This window comes from Buteo buteo, chromosome 27, assembly GCF_964188355.1.
Source record: "Buteo buteo chromosome 27, bButBut1.hap1.1, whole genome shotgun sequence".
Lineage (NCBI taxonomy): Eukaryota > Metazoa > Chordata > Aves > Accipitriformes > Accipitridae > Buteo > Buteo buteo.
This window is the reverse complement of record NC_134197.1, coordinates 6,253,865-6,269,606: the sequence shown is the minus strand read 5'-3', so window position 1 is coordinate 6,269,606 and position 15,742 is coordinate 6,253,865. Positions and strand designations below refer to the sequence as shown.

At 49.6% G+C, this 15,742-nt stretch overlaps 1 protein-coding gene across 1 annotated transcript in view; it reads left to right on the top strand.

The window, feature by feature from the left end:
* Positions 1 to 1,505: 1,505 nt before the first annotated feature.
* Positions 1,506 to 15,742, top strand: part of ELFN1 (extracellular leucine rich repeat and fibronectin type III domain containing 1) — an 85,519-nt gene continuing 71,282 nt past the window's right edge. Inside the window, exon 1 of the mRNA XM_075058407.1 lies at positions 1,506 to 1,572. The gene's annotated coding sequence lies outside the window, so the exon portion shown is untranslated. The remainder of the gene's footprint in view (positions 1,573 to 15,742) is intronic.

The following is a 15,742-nucleotide window of genomic DNA, read 5'->3' as shown; positions in this document are numbered from 1 at the left end:
TCCTCTTCCCTTTTCAATTAATAACCGTTGGGGGAGGAGACTTTCCTAGCTTGTAGGGGAACAAAACTGAAGAAACCAGTTGCAGTCATGTTGTTGGAGAGCATTCGTCTCCACTTGAGTTGTTTTTCCACTATTTGGGTAAATAAGTTAAGACAATAAGAAGGGCTGCTGAGATAGTTGGCAGTGAAATGAATCCCCTGGGAGATCGGGGCAATGTTGTTTATTGGTGGGGAGCTGCCTGTGCATGAGGGGTCAGTCCTGCAGTTATGTAGAGAGAAGGGAAACAAACAGTCTCTGTTTTAGCACCGGATTCATTGCAAGGAGGTATGCCAAGGATCATTAGTGCCACAGCCATCATTATCTTTTGCTCGGATTAGTTTTTTCCATTTTTCTTTTTTTTTTTTTTAAGGCAAAAATAATGGCTGGTTCCCGTTAGATCAGATATGGACAAAATAATAGTGGTATCACAAAGATTGAGGTCTGCAAGATTAAATTTGAAAGGGAGGAGAAATGATAGCTTTGGCCCTGCTTCCTGTTACACCAGCCGTACGGATAAATGACTCTGTATGCAGATAAGCAGCGCAAAAATAAAAGGGATGCTCAGGAAGAGATGGCAAGAAAAATAGGAACTAATCAGTAGATTCAACCATTGTAATAATGCAGTAAACACGGAAAATTACATTATATTAGTTCCTCTGCTTCTCCTTGTATATATTAGCCACAAAATCATTGATAGGCAATTTGCTGTAAAGATGCAGTGTTGCAGATATCGGACCTCCCCCCTCCCAGGGGAAGGCATTTGCGATGCTAAAGGAGAAAGTTGTCTTTCGAACTGCATAAGGAAGAAGTGGCTCAAGTCAGGCTGGAGAAATGCTCGCAGCTCTCAGAGTTAAAAAAAAATCTGCTCTTGGGAAAAGGACAGCCAGCCTGTTTGTCCCCAGTGCCCAGGCAGCAGTAGCAGTACGTGCTGAGGCATGGCTTCATTGCAGTCCTGGGACGTTCCCCTGGTGCAGGAGAAATTGGTCTGCTGCAGATTTTTTTTTAATATATCTCTATATTTTTTTTTAGTAGTGAACTCGATTTCCATTTTGTTCAATTTGTCACAAAGAATGACAGGTAGCCACTGCAGCCTTTTCCCTCGAGTTCAAGTAAAACCAGCATGTAACGTTATTTGCAAATTAGCTTCATCCCTCTGGCTCCCAGTTAAAGTAGGAACTGCTTGGTTTGGGGTCCCTCCCAAAATATCCATTTAAGCCATTAAGATTCTGACTCTCTCATGCATAGTAGATGAAAGAAGATCCGCGATTTATTTTTAAAGCTTTGAACCCCAAACATGGTCAATCATAAAAAAAAGAGAAAAGATTAAAAAAAGAGAAAGTCATGATAATGCAAAGCTGGAAGAAAAGCAGCACTACACTTCACAGTAAAATCCGTTTTCTTTGCGCTCTTTTATTAACAGCTCCAACTATGATCAGTGCATAAATCTACCTGCAACACAGGATGTTGGAAAATTACCGAGAGACAGCAATGGCCTCCCCGCTGCTTGGTGAGAAAGGAAGGATGCACCTTCAGGTATGGGCTCGTATATTCCTTTATCCTCTGTTCCCTGTTCACGTTGCACTAAACCTGCTTGTTGCATTGACCAGAGGGGGGAAATGAGGTGTTTGCAAGAGGGAAACTTCGGAAGCGATTCTCTAAACTTGCCTCAAGCCACAGATAAGTTGTCTGCCTGGGACCCGCTCTGCATCCAAGCAGCTCTGCGCTCCGCGGGCTCTATCTGCTCTGCCCCACTGGGCAGAGGTGGTTAACGATGCCGTTTTGTCCTGCCTTTGCTGTTGGTTTTAATCTGCCCCTGTGGAAGTGAATCGCCCAACTCCTCTGGATGGTGACGGGGTTCGAGCAGTGCCGGGTGCTCCTGCAGCCAGGAGTGAGGCAGCTCTGCTCTGCTCTCCTCCCTGCAGCGGCATTGGAAAGCAGAGCACATGCTCTGCAATTACCCGCTCCCCGGGTCAAGTCGAACATCGCATATGAAATCGCCGCTTCCCCAGCGCCATAGCGGCTTCTTAGGGATTGCACGAAGAGCTGAGCAGGATGAAGCGGCGTTGGCTGCTGCTGCTGAGCCGCCTCTTTAGTGTAGGAGCAGAGCTAGACACTCCTCCTGGGCTTTCTTAATCCAGCCTCAATCCATGCACTTCAAACAGGAGCCTTGTTTTAGGGCTGTGCCGAGCACTCGAGTCTCCCAACAAGCTGCTTTCGTGCCTGTAAGGGCCAGCAACAAGCCAAAAAGCCAGTTTTACTTTGCTTTGAAGAGGATGGGGATTACCCTCCCTTAGCAGGGGAGGATGGAGGGGAGCAGTGGATCCCGGGACAGGGAAAGGGAAGGCTGGGGACCTTCTGAACATGGATTTTCTGACAGTTGTCTGACACTTTGGGCTCAACCCTGACAAGCCACTGTCCCTGAAACACAGGCCCAGCATAGCAACTGGATTATAGCCATCACATCCATCTCCCTAGGGAGAAAAAAGAGGTTTCTAGCCACAGAGGCCAGTTTAAAACAAGCCAGCCTTCTCCTGCCTGTGAGGTGATGTGCTTTCCTAAATATGTGGTCCTGGAGCAAGCAAGCCCAAGAACTACTGAATTCTTGGCCACTGGTCAGCACTGCCATGCTGCAGGTTGGGGTTTCTCATTTACCTGGGTGGGTTGGTTGCTTGTTTTGTCTCCTGAGCAAGTGGTTTGGGGCAATAACCTATCTATTGTCTCAGTGTTCACAAATGCATGTCCAGTAGGGCTAACTGCTGTCAGTAAAGCCCTTTTCATGGTGTCCTTCACTCCAGTCTGCATTTCCCCATCGCTGCACTTGCGTTTGCTCCCTGCAGGGACCATTTGGGACTTGCAGTGGACAGATTGCTCTCACTGGGTCTGTCTTTCACCCGGGACCTCTTAGGAGATGGCCTTGTGTGAGCATTGGGGTCCCCAGCGTGTAACGTGGGCTGCAGAGGAAACCTGTGGTGGGACCTGGTGTCCCGACATCTGTGTTGGAGAGTGGCCATGCTGGTGGGTAAATGGGGTGGAGCGAGATGTGCTGGGGCTCAGAAAAGAGCTGCAGATTTCATTGCTTGAGTAGGTCTTTGTTTCACGAATGTGTTGGCCAGCACCAAGGTTTTCTTGTGTGTGTGCAATGCTCGGTATCTTAGAGAAGCAGCTCAGGTTGAGTTGCGACCGCTGAGGGGTCTTGGGGTGGTGTTGGGTCCTGTCTGGGTCTGGATTAGTTATACAGGTACTTTTATACATATTTTCCTAAGAGAAAGATGACAGCAAAAGGGGGATAGGTGTTAGAAGGGGGGTGGGTGACAGAGCTGCTCTCCTGGCACAAGGTAACCATTGATGCTGAGCTTTCAGCTGATTTTCCAGCTTTCTGCCACTTCTGCCTTGGCTGCGGTGCTTCATCAGCACGTGTTTCACCATGGCAAGCTCTCCCCAGAGCTCCTCTGCAGCCGAGGCTGGTTTATGTTTTTCCCTTTAGCCTCCCCTGCACTGAAATGCACCACGCACAAGCGCCAAAGCCTGACACCACATGCCAAGAGATGCTGCGAAGGTGGGGGTTGCTCCCTGTAACCTGCCATTCCCACCCTGCGTTTCCTGGGAGAGCTCCAGCATCCTGCCAGACCACAGGGGGAGATGCTTTTTCAGCCCTTACCATCCTATATGTGACCCCTTGCCCTGCGGCACATCCATCCACGCCTCCCTCGCCCTGGGGAACCCCATGTTAGCACAGGGAAACATCGGATGATGCTGCACGTTCGATAGTTTGCTCCTCTAGAGCAAGATGAGGGCTGAGCCTTTTAATATTCCTTTTCCTAATTATCCTCTTAATTACTCAATGAAATGCCCAATAGAACAAATCACTATAATTTCTATTTTATTCTCTGTCTTCTGCGGTTTACTTAAGAGCGCAGGATCAATTAAGGAGGCACTTTCTCATGAGGGAATACTTTCCAATAGATCATACTTACAAAACGGTTTTGTGTTCCTATCCTGTGTTTCATCCTCATTTTCCATGCCAGTTTCCTAATTACAAGAGATACTGGTGTCTGGGAAGCGCTGCCTCCCTTGCTGCCTGTCTGCCACGGTGAAGTCACAGTGCTGAGTTTGTGACATCCCCATGGCAATGAGTTTGTGACATTCCCATGGCAACGGCGCATGATGTCACTAGTGGGGATTACAACTTTGCGAAGCATCCAGGCGCAGGCAGAGGGACTGGAACTCTTGGGCTCTCGCATGTCTTTAAATAGAGAGGAATTAAAACGCAGGGAAGTCTTTAAGAATGCTTTAGATTTCCCTTTTTTTTTCCTGAAGAAGGGAAGGGTGGTGATGGCGCGGCTGCCACCAGCAGTCCCATCCCCGGGCCCGCAGCAAGCCCAGCTCCCTCGTGCAAATTTGGGGTTTGCTTGGGGGGAGCTGAGCCCTGCAGTGGCCCTGGCGTGGGGTCCCGTGCCCAAGGGCTGGTGCGTTGGGCATCTCCCCGATGTCCCTGGGGGCTGCAGGTGTCCCCCACCCCATGCAACACCCTCTGGATCTGTGCACCTCAGTGAGCCTAAAGCAAACCTGGGGGCCATAGCAGCCCCCCACCCCAAACCCGCTTTGTCCCCAGTCCAAACTGCTGTCTCCATTGGCTTTCTTCAGTGCTTTTTGTCTAATACTTGTAGTATTAGCATAATAAGATGCTGTTCATGCACAGACAGTGAGGGAGGAAAATTCATGTGCGTACCTTTGTAGCAACAGGAAAATCACGTAATAACAACGCTTTATTTTTGCACCTGGGGAGGAAATCCAGCTCACACGGCCGGTACCACAAACTGTGCAAGGTGTTTAAACTGATGGCCCCAAAACTTACATGGGGAAGCCACCTGACTGATATTTATGTACCTTATTTAGCTGGCAGAAGCAAATCAAGCAGGCGGAAGAATCAATCTCTTTATTTTAGTTTTTCTAAGGTAGGAATAAAAATGATATTTCAAAGGCCAACATGTCTCAGCTGAGTGGTGGTGGGGAAAAGCAGGCGCCGCAGAACATACTGTCCTGTCTCCCGGTTTCTCAGATCATAACTTCTAAGCTGGATTCAATAGAAATAAATGTTCAGTAGTTCCAGTGGTGGCCTTTGGAAACGGAGCTAATGGAACAAGACAAAAAAATCGTTACAACATTTTGACAAGTGCTTAAATATTTAATGCTATGCATGGCGCAGCCCAATTGCGGGGAGTTGGTAGCGCACCTGCAGGAAGCCGTGCCCTTCGTTAGCAAGAGATGGAGTCCTCCTGCGGACTGGGGGAAATTAAGCAAATGCTATTTGAGCTGTGCATTAGTAAACAAGCTGAGGGCGGCTACAGCTTCGGCAGCCCTGCGCCCGTGCGGCAGGCAAAGGGCTTGGTGGTGTTTTCTGCACCAGGGACCCATGGAGGAAGAGGAGGGTGGCCAGTTCTTGGAGAGAGCTGGCGGAGGAGAACGCGTAACGTTACCCCGAGCGGAGACACGGGAGATGAAGAGGCTGCAGTGATTAAATAGGATCTGCTGAAATCCTTCCAAAGCAGGCTTAAGAATTAAGAACCATCAATGTCACATTGAGGGTCACTCACTGCAGGACACCTCCGGCTGGTGCCTGGCCTCCCCCCGTGCCTCTGTTTAGCCCCATCCGAGCATGAGGAAATGCATCCTTCATTTCGGAGACTGCCCGGCCATTCCCCTCTGTCGCAGAACAACGAATCTCAGCAAGGAGAGCCTCTAAAAAGCAAACTTGTCCTGGAGGGGAAGGATTGGACTGTGCATGCTGAGATTTGCTTTGAATTCGGGTGTCATTAGGAAGTTAACAAAGGAAGGTGGTGGGGAAAGAAGGCAGCGAACACGCTGGCTGGGTTCACGTTGCCTTCATGCAGAGCGCTGATGGCTGGTCCCCTGTCAGCAGCGGCGATGGAGACTAACCTGAAGAAGCGTCAGGCAGTGGTCCCTGCGTGTCAGGGATGGCGTGGTTTGCTTGCTTAGATCCTCCTTCCCACGCCCGCAGGACTTGCAGTGGATCCGCCGCGCGGTGCTTCCCGGCTGGGGGTGCTGGCTGTGCCCTGCCTCCCTCTGGGGCTGGATCCGCTATCCGGCTCACCGCGGGGTCTCATTCGGAGAGTCATGACCTTAAGCGATGCTCCAGCAGTAGAGCTGTGCCGTGGCAGCCTGCGCACACCTGCAACACCCCGGTCTCAAATAATAACCCCCACCCCAACACCAGCATGGGAGTATTGGTGGGACCAGCCAGAGCCGGGATGGAGCCCACTGTGAAACCTGCCGGCGTTCCCCGCCTGGGAGCGCGCTTCCACTACGGCTCAGCCGCTTTGGTCACGCCAACCTGTGGTGGAGGGAGACCCTGATTCATCTGCCACCACAGGGCAGAAAGCCACTGATGCCACATACATGTGCATCCCCATTAGTGATGCAAAGCAGGGCTGCCTCTCCCAGCCGTGCACGGGCAGCGAATGGAGCCCTGGAGGGACTGTCCTGAGTGACATCCCCCCCCCTTTTCCTCCTTATTTTCCACAGCCAGGAATGACTGGTCACAGCGGGGAGATTTTCACACATCATTAGAGCCAAGTGTCCAACTCTACACAGCCATCAACCCCAATCAGAGCGATTTAAAAGGCAGTGCTTCCTTTAATCATCTGGGGATGCTCAGATTTGTTAGTGTGAACTGAGTGCTCCCATACGCACGGGAGAAGCAGGGGGATGGAGTGATGGGAAATGATGCTGAGATGAGACCCAGGGTCTTAAAAAGCAACAGCTCCTCACCTGTGCATAAGCCCTGGGGCAGTCCTGGAGGATGAGGTCCTTCACTAACTGTCTCTTCTCATTTTCCTCCATGGATGATTGGAGGTGACCACAGGTCTGTGTCTGCATGAGCAGGGCCTGCGGAAGGGCTGCTGTCTGCAGCTGAGGCTTCGAGCAAGGGGTGATGTATAAAAATGCTCATAAGGAGGAAAAAGCCTTGGCACCAGCATTCCTGGCTCATGAGGTGGAAGCATCCCTCTGTGCAAGGACCTGAGCATTGGAGGCGTCCGAGAGAATTACGGGCGCCGCATCAACCTGCGGCTCCGCAGATCCCACCCCAGCAGAACAAATGGTTTACGTGAAATCTCAGAGCTGTGCTTCGCCTCTTGCTGTCCCAGCCAGCAACCCTGACCCCAGACAACTGTAAAAGTGTGTCCTGGGCTTCGTGAAGCGATGCAGCTTTGTGTCTGTGCAAGCACCGGGAGACATGCAGGTGCAAAGTCCTTCCTTTCTAAATGACACCCGCAGCCCCGCATGCCTGCAAAGCCATGCATACACTGCACTGCAACGTGCACGCTGTATTTTTTCCTAACTGCCTGCAACCACGCGACCTTCTCCTGGCCTTCTCCTGGGCCTGCCACAGCCCCACATGCTATGTACCTCGCACGTGGATATGGGAAGGACAAACACATGAGAAACACCACAGAATTACCAACACACCTGACTGCAGGAAGATGAATGTCCTTCCCAAATGCTCTGGCATGCGCAGAGGCGCTTCCACAGTGTCCGTGTCTCAGAGCTTTCAATGCTTATGATTTTGTCCAAGGGCAACTTTGCAAAATGTCAATGTTTTTATCAAGATTCCCTGTGACAGGCTTGAAGTTTTAATTAAAAGGAACTTGGTTGGGGGTTTTGTTTGTTTGTTTGTGTTTTCTTTTTTCAAAAAAATTGTTGCTAGATTTTTTTTTCCTAAGAAAGCAAATGGGTTTTTTTTCAAGGAAAAAAAATGCCTGTCCCTGTGTTTTTGCTAATCTGCCCTGTCTTTTTGGCTAACTTCCTTTCTAAGACAACCCTGCGAGCTACTCCATGAGGAAGCTCAGCAGCCCGGTGGCCCTGTCTCGCAGGTTCCTCAGAGAGTAGCCCTACCAAGACTGGCCGAGGCAGCGTGCATGCACCACACGGTCAGGACCCACATGTGCAAAGACCCCTACAACCCTGCACACACAACCAACTGGCGCTGCAAATAAAGTCAGCGACTTGCAGACGCGGTTCTGCTTACAAATCCCCGGGACCAGTGACAATGCAGGCAAAGGCTGGAAGAAATTTTGCTATTAACCTCTGAAAACCAGGAGATTTGTGCTCGTGAAGCAATCAGGTTGGTGTTCTGCCCTTAGTGCTGCTAATTAAGGATTGATAGGACTGGTGGCAATGGTGTAAGAGAAAGCCACGACATCCTTCTGGGCTTCAATTTGATCTCTGCCTTTCACGGTCTTCCCTTTTGTTCTTGCTCTTTGGTTTTAAAAGCAAGTCTTTAGTGGGAGGTGGCAAAACCTTGCTTAAGCAGAGGGGTTTTTGGCAACTAATACTTGCCTTTTGGAGCTGAGCTCATTTGTTTGGTAAACATGAAATTGTCGTCTTTGACTGGAACTGATCCTCTGGAGCTACGTCGTTCCACTGGGGAGAGGTATTTTCACCGATTTTCAATGTGGATTATTTTTGTGACTGACTGTAATAGTTTCTTTGGCGGTATTAGGGCTTATTATGTCAGGATTTATTTCAGCATGAAGTGATTCGACATGCTGTAGTCCTGTAACTTTCCTTTGCATGCTGAAATCCAAGAGGCCATCTCCTGCCTCCTCCGTGGGCATGATGGAAACAACCTCTCTGCAGCTGGACCTGTCTCCCGAGGTCAGCTTTCCCCAATTGCTTTGTAACTGCTGAAGGATCAAATTTAAGGGAACAAGTTACCTGCAAAAAAACATGTAAAAACTCATCTAGGTGAAAAATCTATATAGAAAAGCCTCCTAGAAAGAGGAGGAGAGGACAACAAAGGAGAGATTGCACCTTCAGACGAGCAGCGCAGGCACCGGGATCTCCCTGGCATTAGCAGAGAGGTTAGCAGCAGAAAATGCAAGTGAGGATTAAATGTGGATTATACTGCAGCGGTGCTGAGACATCTAACAAAGGGCTTTATTTCCTTAGGAATAGAACTGCTGCACCCAGAGTAGTCCTAGACATCACTCTTCAGGTGTTACTCGTGATGAAGTGGTGAGGCAATGAGTTTTTTAGCTAAGGCAGTGTGTTGTGGTATCTGGTACCCCTGGGAGACCTTGGCGATGCAAACTGGTGGACCTGCTCCTCAAAGCCACATGGAATATGGGATTTTGGCAACCACTCCTCCATCAAACACTCCTCATGCTCCACCAGATATCAGAAGAAAAGGTTCACTTAAAACCCTTCAGTGCTGTTCGGTTCCAAGTAGAAATTAATTGGTAATGCTGGCATTAAACTGGTTGCCATTCTCCTAGCTCCATTAACATCATTAAAATCATTCAGGACCTTTGGTTTATGGTGCTTCTGTCTTGCTGGGATTGAGAAAGGATTCAGTTCATGATTTTTGGTCTGTTCTCAGCCAAAATAAAGGCTTCTGTGTAGGAGCTCCTCTGGGCTATGCAGTCAGCCAGTCTCGAGGCTTTCTTGGTTTTGTGGGGCAAGCACCAACTCAGATCAAACTTTGATATGGAGAGGTGGACGATAGGGATGGATTGACTAGCTCACATCGACTGAGATGGCAGAGGCATGGAAATTAGGACTTTACCTGCCCCCAAATCCTACCATGCTCAACATAGGTCGATGGGCATCTCTGACCTCCTCAACCTGAAGTGTGGATCACGCTCTGCTTAGGCAAAGACTCGTCCAGTTCCCTTCACAAGCTGAGACCCTGCAGGGGTACATGCGGGAAGGGGTCGAGCCCTCTGCTCCGTAACAGAACAAGGCAGCCCTCGCACCCTGCGTGTGGCAACGGGGCACCCATAGGTTCCCTGGCAAGAGCCCGGGGTTGGGAGAAGCAGGAGGCTGTCTGTCCATCCTCTCCCACCACACGAGCCTGAGTTAGCCTCAGCTACTTTTGGCAGCCTGATTCCCCACTCCAGCAAGCGCTGGGCTGCTTGGGAGGTGGCAGGGAGAGGAACACTCTGTTCGGCAGCTGCACATTCCATTAATTTAATGAGGACTTTTTTTTTTTTTTTTTACAAGGCAGATGGTAAAATAGCTATTTTCTGTTGTCTAATAAATACCATCAGCAAGGCAGAAAATGTGCAATCTCGCCAAGTCTTTTCTGATTCCTCGCCCTCCCGTTCCGATGCGTTTCCCCGTTCTCTGCTGGCAGTCAGTGGAGCTGGGTGGTGGGGTGGGAGGGAGAGATGGGACACCAAAGGCAAGTCCGAAATTGCTGGCGGGACCCGCACAATAAAATGGCAGCTTCCCCTGATTGGGCAGAGCCTCTGTGTCCTGCTGGGAGAGCTGCGCTCTGGCAGCCTTCGCCGATCCAATTCTCACTTCATCTGATTGCAGTAATAACAACTCACACAAATTTCCTGCCTCAACCTGAAATCTTCCAGCTCTGCAATGCAAATAATATAATGTGTGATGAGGAGCCCGATGACGAGGACAATAATAATAATAGTGATGATGCCTTTATTCAATGAATGAGTGAATCAAGCAAGCAAAAATAAATGGTATTCAGAGCCTGAAAATCAATAGGAAGAGAAATCAGGAGGACATGCAGGGGGACTTGCATCTCTGGGGGAGTGCTGTCCTTAGGAATGGCATGAAGGAGAGATAAGCAAAGCCCTTTTGGGCTGGGCACTCCTCATCAGCCTGTGTCACTCCTCGGCTTGCTCCTCTCCTGTGATTATATTGCATTTGCTGAGCTCACTGCTGCTCTGTGCCTGGTCCCAGCCTCTCTGTGATCTCTTTGGCCCCCTTGATTTACAGCTCTCATGGGCTCTCTGAATGTGTCTAAGCAGTTGGCAGGCTACAGACCTGACCTGGGGTTGGGTAATAACTTGTCTTTTGTCCCATGCCCAGGAGGTTGGCCATAAAAAAGCTCCAGACATCAATTTTCCTCTCCACCGGGGTCGAATTGCAAAATGATGAGTTGGTCTTTGCCCTCATTTATCTCTTCTCTTACTTTCTCCTCCTCTTTTTATCTTTCTCTTTTCTCCTTACCCTACTGCTCATTGCTCTCTTCTTCACCCCCCTTCCACTATCTCCTCCATCATTTATCAGCCTCTGTCCCCTCGGCACATCACTGCTGCTTCTCTCTCCCCCTCTTGCCCTCTTCTGCCTCATTTTTTCCATGCATTTCTTTCCCATCTCAAAACTTCCATGCTTTTTCTTGCTGTGCATAGCAGTTTGAAATCTATACCCATAATAGCCTGCTAATACAGTAATTCTACAAGAGACCCTTTAAAAACCTAAAGCCTTGGCAGGCAGTAAAACTCACCTTTTAACTTGACTTCCTCTTTATCAGGGATTCATTTCAGACAGGATTTCTGTGTGCACAGCTCTGCCACTCTGTTAGTAAAAAAAGGATTAATTCCTGCAACAGGTGAATACGTTTCACAGCTCTGGTGAGCAGGATATATTCCTCACTTCCTGCAGATACATGGGGGATTTAATCACCTAACATGGTGCTTCTCTTTGTTGAGCGTGTGTTTAAAGGTTTGCGTTACACACCTGTATCTGTGCAGAGACCTCCTGGGGAGTGCCCTCTTTCCCATGGTATTCCCATGAAACCTTTGCATTATCCAAAGGATTCTTCTGATCTCTGGAGAGATGCCATGTAGCAAGTTTGGAGCTGACATCCTGCTCTCTCAGGTGGTACCGGCATGGGTTGAGGTTACTAAATGCTCTACTCCAGCATCACCAGTGCCAATCCCTGCCCTGAGCATCTCAGATGCTTGGACCTACCTGCTGAAGCCTCCCATGCCTCCTGCCTGTCCCTCCAAGCAGTGCTTGCTCAGGTGAGGGTCTGGCACAGCTCCTGCCTGGCAATGCCCATTCTCCGAGCTCTCAGAGTGGCATCTTCCATAAGCCTAAAGAAAAAGGACAGGCTTCTCCTGCCCTTTTCTCTCTAGCCTCTTTTGATAGTGTCTGCAGTTTTGTATTGTATTTAAATCTTTGCAAATCTGTTAGTGGATGAAATATGCAGAAGGTAACACTGGGAAATTGAATCTGACTTGCAACTGTGCTGAGAAGAGGCACTTGGTAAATCGAATCAGACTTTTCCTCCTTTTGCCCCAACACCTCCAGCAGGACATGCTGTTGGGCAGTGGGGAAATAGAATTGCCGTAAAGTCCTCTCCATCTCCGCTGCCATATGGGCTTGGGGATGGGAGGGGTGAAGAAACTAGCATATTCTCCTGTATTGCAAATATTGCAGAAGGACTGACCTCTCTTGGGCTCCCCAGTGTCACCCAGTCTCCCTGCTGGTCCCTAGGCGTGGGTGGAATGGGCAGCGTTGGACATGGCGTGTGGTTTCTCTGCAGTAGAGTTAGTGGTGTCTTGGGGGGAACACCGAGTGTGACAGCAACGGGCAGTGAGCAGCTCTCAGAGCTGGCAGCAGGCAGCGAGTAACTGACTGCCAGTTCTTGGTTTGGGGTTGCCAGCTAATCCCAGGATGGAGAGCCAAAGGCTCATCATCTCTAGTGGGTTACTGAGCAATGGGGCAGGAGATGGCACTGCGCGGGGAGACATGACTTGCAAATCTTCCTGCCAGGCTGTTTTCTGGACAGCACAAATCTGGAATAATTCCCCTTGCCAGGCCGCCAGCTTTAGACACGGGAGGTGAGGTGGGAGATAATACGGCACGTCTAGTGCCAGGTATTCAAGAGTTTCTAAGTACATTGCAAACAGGGAGCTACAGGGCAGCATTGCTCTTTCCATTTCACACACAGGAAGGCCCTTGAAAAGTGGTGAAGTTTCCTGCCAAATCACTCCAGGGACCATAATCTCCATTTTATATTAACAAAACTTTGGGACAATGGCTCCTTGTGCTCCACTGGTAAAATAGTAGAAATTATTTCTCTTTTCTAAGAGAAAAGAGCCTGATCTATCAGAGATTCCACTCTGGACTAGGTAAACCTCAAAAAATGGCATTTTTCAGCAGCAGAAGCTGGCCAGTTCCACACGAGACAGGGACTTCAGCAAACAAGATGACTAGAACGTGGGAAGAGAATCTGCAGACAGAAAGGAAAGGGATGAAAAGGTTTTGGTGAGACGTATTACCTTGCTAGCTGAGTTGTGAGGTGTCCTTCATGCGTTGTTGAGTATAGCAGTGGTTGCCATCTGGTCCACCTTCATCATCTTACTGGTCCTTACCAAAACAGTTGTGAAGGGGCAAGGGGCCCTGTTGGAGGAACAAGTGCCTGGGCAGAAACTGGCCCAAAGAAGTCTGTGGCTTACTTTATATTTTAACACGGTGCCAATATTCCCTTCACCAGCAGTGTCAGACCAGCGTTTCAGGGCAGCCAAAGACTCTTCATCCTGATGGCCAGCAGGATTCAGGTTTGAAGGGCAGCATCCTATGCCTACAGCTGCTTGGACAGAGCTTGCAAAGATGATAGAGCCAAACTCTCTTAGTGGCAGACAGCCTAATGGGGGGAAATGGGCACAAAAGCAGCTTGGGAGGTTCAGGTTGGGCATTTGGAAAGAGATGTGCACTAAGAGTGTGGTGCAGCACCAGAACAGGTGGCCAGAGGGGCTGTTTGATCTCCATCCTTGGACCTCTCCAGGACTTGACCACACTGAGTCACGGCTGGTCCAATGTTGGAGATAGTCTTAGAGATAACTCAGAGGGGAGCTGACTCCTGCATCCAAAGGACAGGGGACTTTCACCTGCCCGCCTCCTCAATGACATGCCTGGAAGAGATTTGCCACCCCAAACTGTTGTGTACTTGTGTGTTGAGAGAAGAGGCAGGCTTGAAATGTCACCTCATTAAGGCTGATAAGTGAGGTTTATGACAGAAAAGGAGGTCTATCAGTCTTCTTGCTCCTGAGGGAACTGGCTGTTCAGCAGGAATGATTGGGGGATTTTAATGGAGTTAACTGAAATTTCCACCGGGGAGCTAAGATGTTGGCATTTCGCTGAAGAGGAGAAAACATCTAGTTTTGTTTTGTGAGAAAATCCCTCAAAACCCAAGAAAATGGCATTTTCTCAAAGTGGAAGGAGGGAGCTCCTGCCACATTGGATTCCTGCCTGAACAGAGGCTGCGTGTCTGGGACAGTTCATGTGGTCAGTCAGGGTTACAGCAGATGGATTAGCGCTGTCCTTTTGTGGAGGGTGGTCTGGAAGATTTGGGAATAAGATATTTGTGTGCGTGTGATGGAGGGATGACTGTGTGTATAGGCCATGTGACATCAGTTCCCTATTTGCAGAGCGTGTATGTCATTCCACAGATTTTCAGGGTTGACGTGCAAAGTGGTGGTGACTGGTCTATGGTGGCCAGTGTCCCCAGAGAAAGAGCAATGGGTGCATTTCAGTGAAAACATCCGGAGAGTCCTGCTAGCTGCTCTATCACAAACAGCATTGCTTTTAACTCCCAGCTGGGAGAGGGACACACATGTTTTGGTTAGCTGGCTGCAGCCCATTTCCTAAGCGTGGAGACACCAGGCGTCACTAGCACAGCAAACCCCAATTAGTTCTGGAAGCGGCACACGCAGGATTGAACTTGTTCCCCAAGGCAACAGCGGGGAAACCAGGCTTGAAAAGCGGTTGTTTCCCAGGGCAGGCGCAGAGCGTGCAGCCTTGCGCCCGGTGCCGGCGCTTGCAGAGCCCCGCAGCTTCCCCGAGAGGAGCAGAGGCTCCGGCCGGCCCCAGGAGGGTGTCTCTTTGCTAATAGCTCGTTCAAGAGATTGGAGCTGGCAGCGCTGGGGTGTGATGACTCCACCACAGTGCTGTAGATGCCAGCAAGATCTGTAGATTAAAATCCCAGCTATGTCCCAAACCAGCTGTTAAAACCATCTCCAGCAAGCTCTGTCCTCCTTCAGATGCAGACCCAAAGTCCCCTCTTGTAGCCACATCCCCACCTTTACCAGCTTGCCCCTAGATGGGTCAACAGGAGCTTGGTAGCACATCCCTGGTGGCCAAAAAGCCCTTTTCAAGCAGGTTTTGCTGCTGATACCGAGTAGTGCAGTATATTTGCTTCCTGCCCGGTTGTCCAAGGTTACTCTGGGTCTGCCCACGAGAGCTGCAGTCACTGCCAGGACCAGCATGTTCATGCACCCTTAGCCATCAGACCTCCCCTTCTCTTGCCTAGGTGTGAAACCCTTCCTCCAAATCACCTTCTATCATCTCGGCTGCAATAGGAAACTGGTGGAGCAGAGGGGATGCTTAGTTATAGAAGAAATCCTTTACTGGGAGGCAGATTCAGGTGCGGGTGAAATTTCAGCAAATAACACTGAACTTCTGTGTTAAACAGCATCACCCAATGGGAGCTGTTTTGTTGCAGATGCTCCTTCCCCGCAGCAGCGGTACCTGCCTGAGCTCCAACCCCAGTCCTGGCCCAGCAGCTGCTCTGCCCTCTGGCTCCCCACTCCAGGGGCTTTGCTTCCTTAACTTTCTGATAAGTTGAAAGTTCAGTGCCGAGTCTTAAAAAAATCAGCAATAATGCCAAGCCTTCATACGAGGGTAAAAATAGCCGTAATAATTTAGGCAATTAGTTAATTAGCCTCATTTACTTGAAAGCATGGAGTGGTGTGGGAAGACTTTTCTGCTGGTTTTGTAATGCTTTTCCCATTCACTTTGTTTGCTTTTCCCTTGCCATTTTCTCTGCTCCCTGACATAGATACAGGGACCCAAGGCACTTTAAAGTGGCGTACGCAGGGGAGTGAACGCAAGCCAGGACAGGATGCTGCGCAGAGCCAGGGCAGCG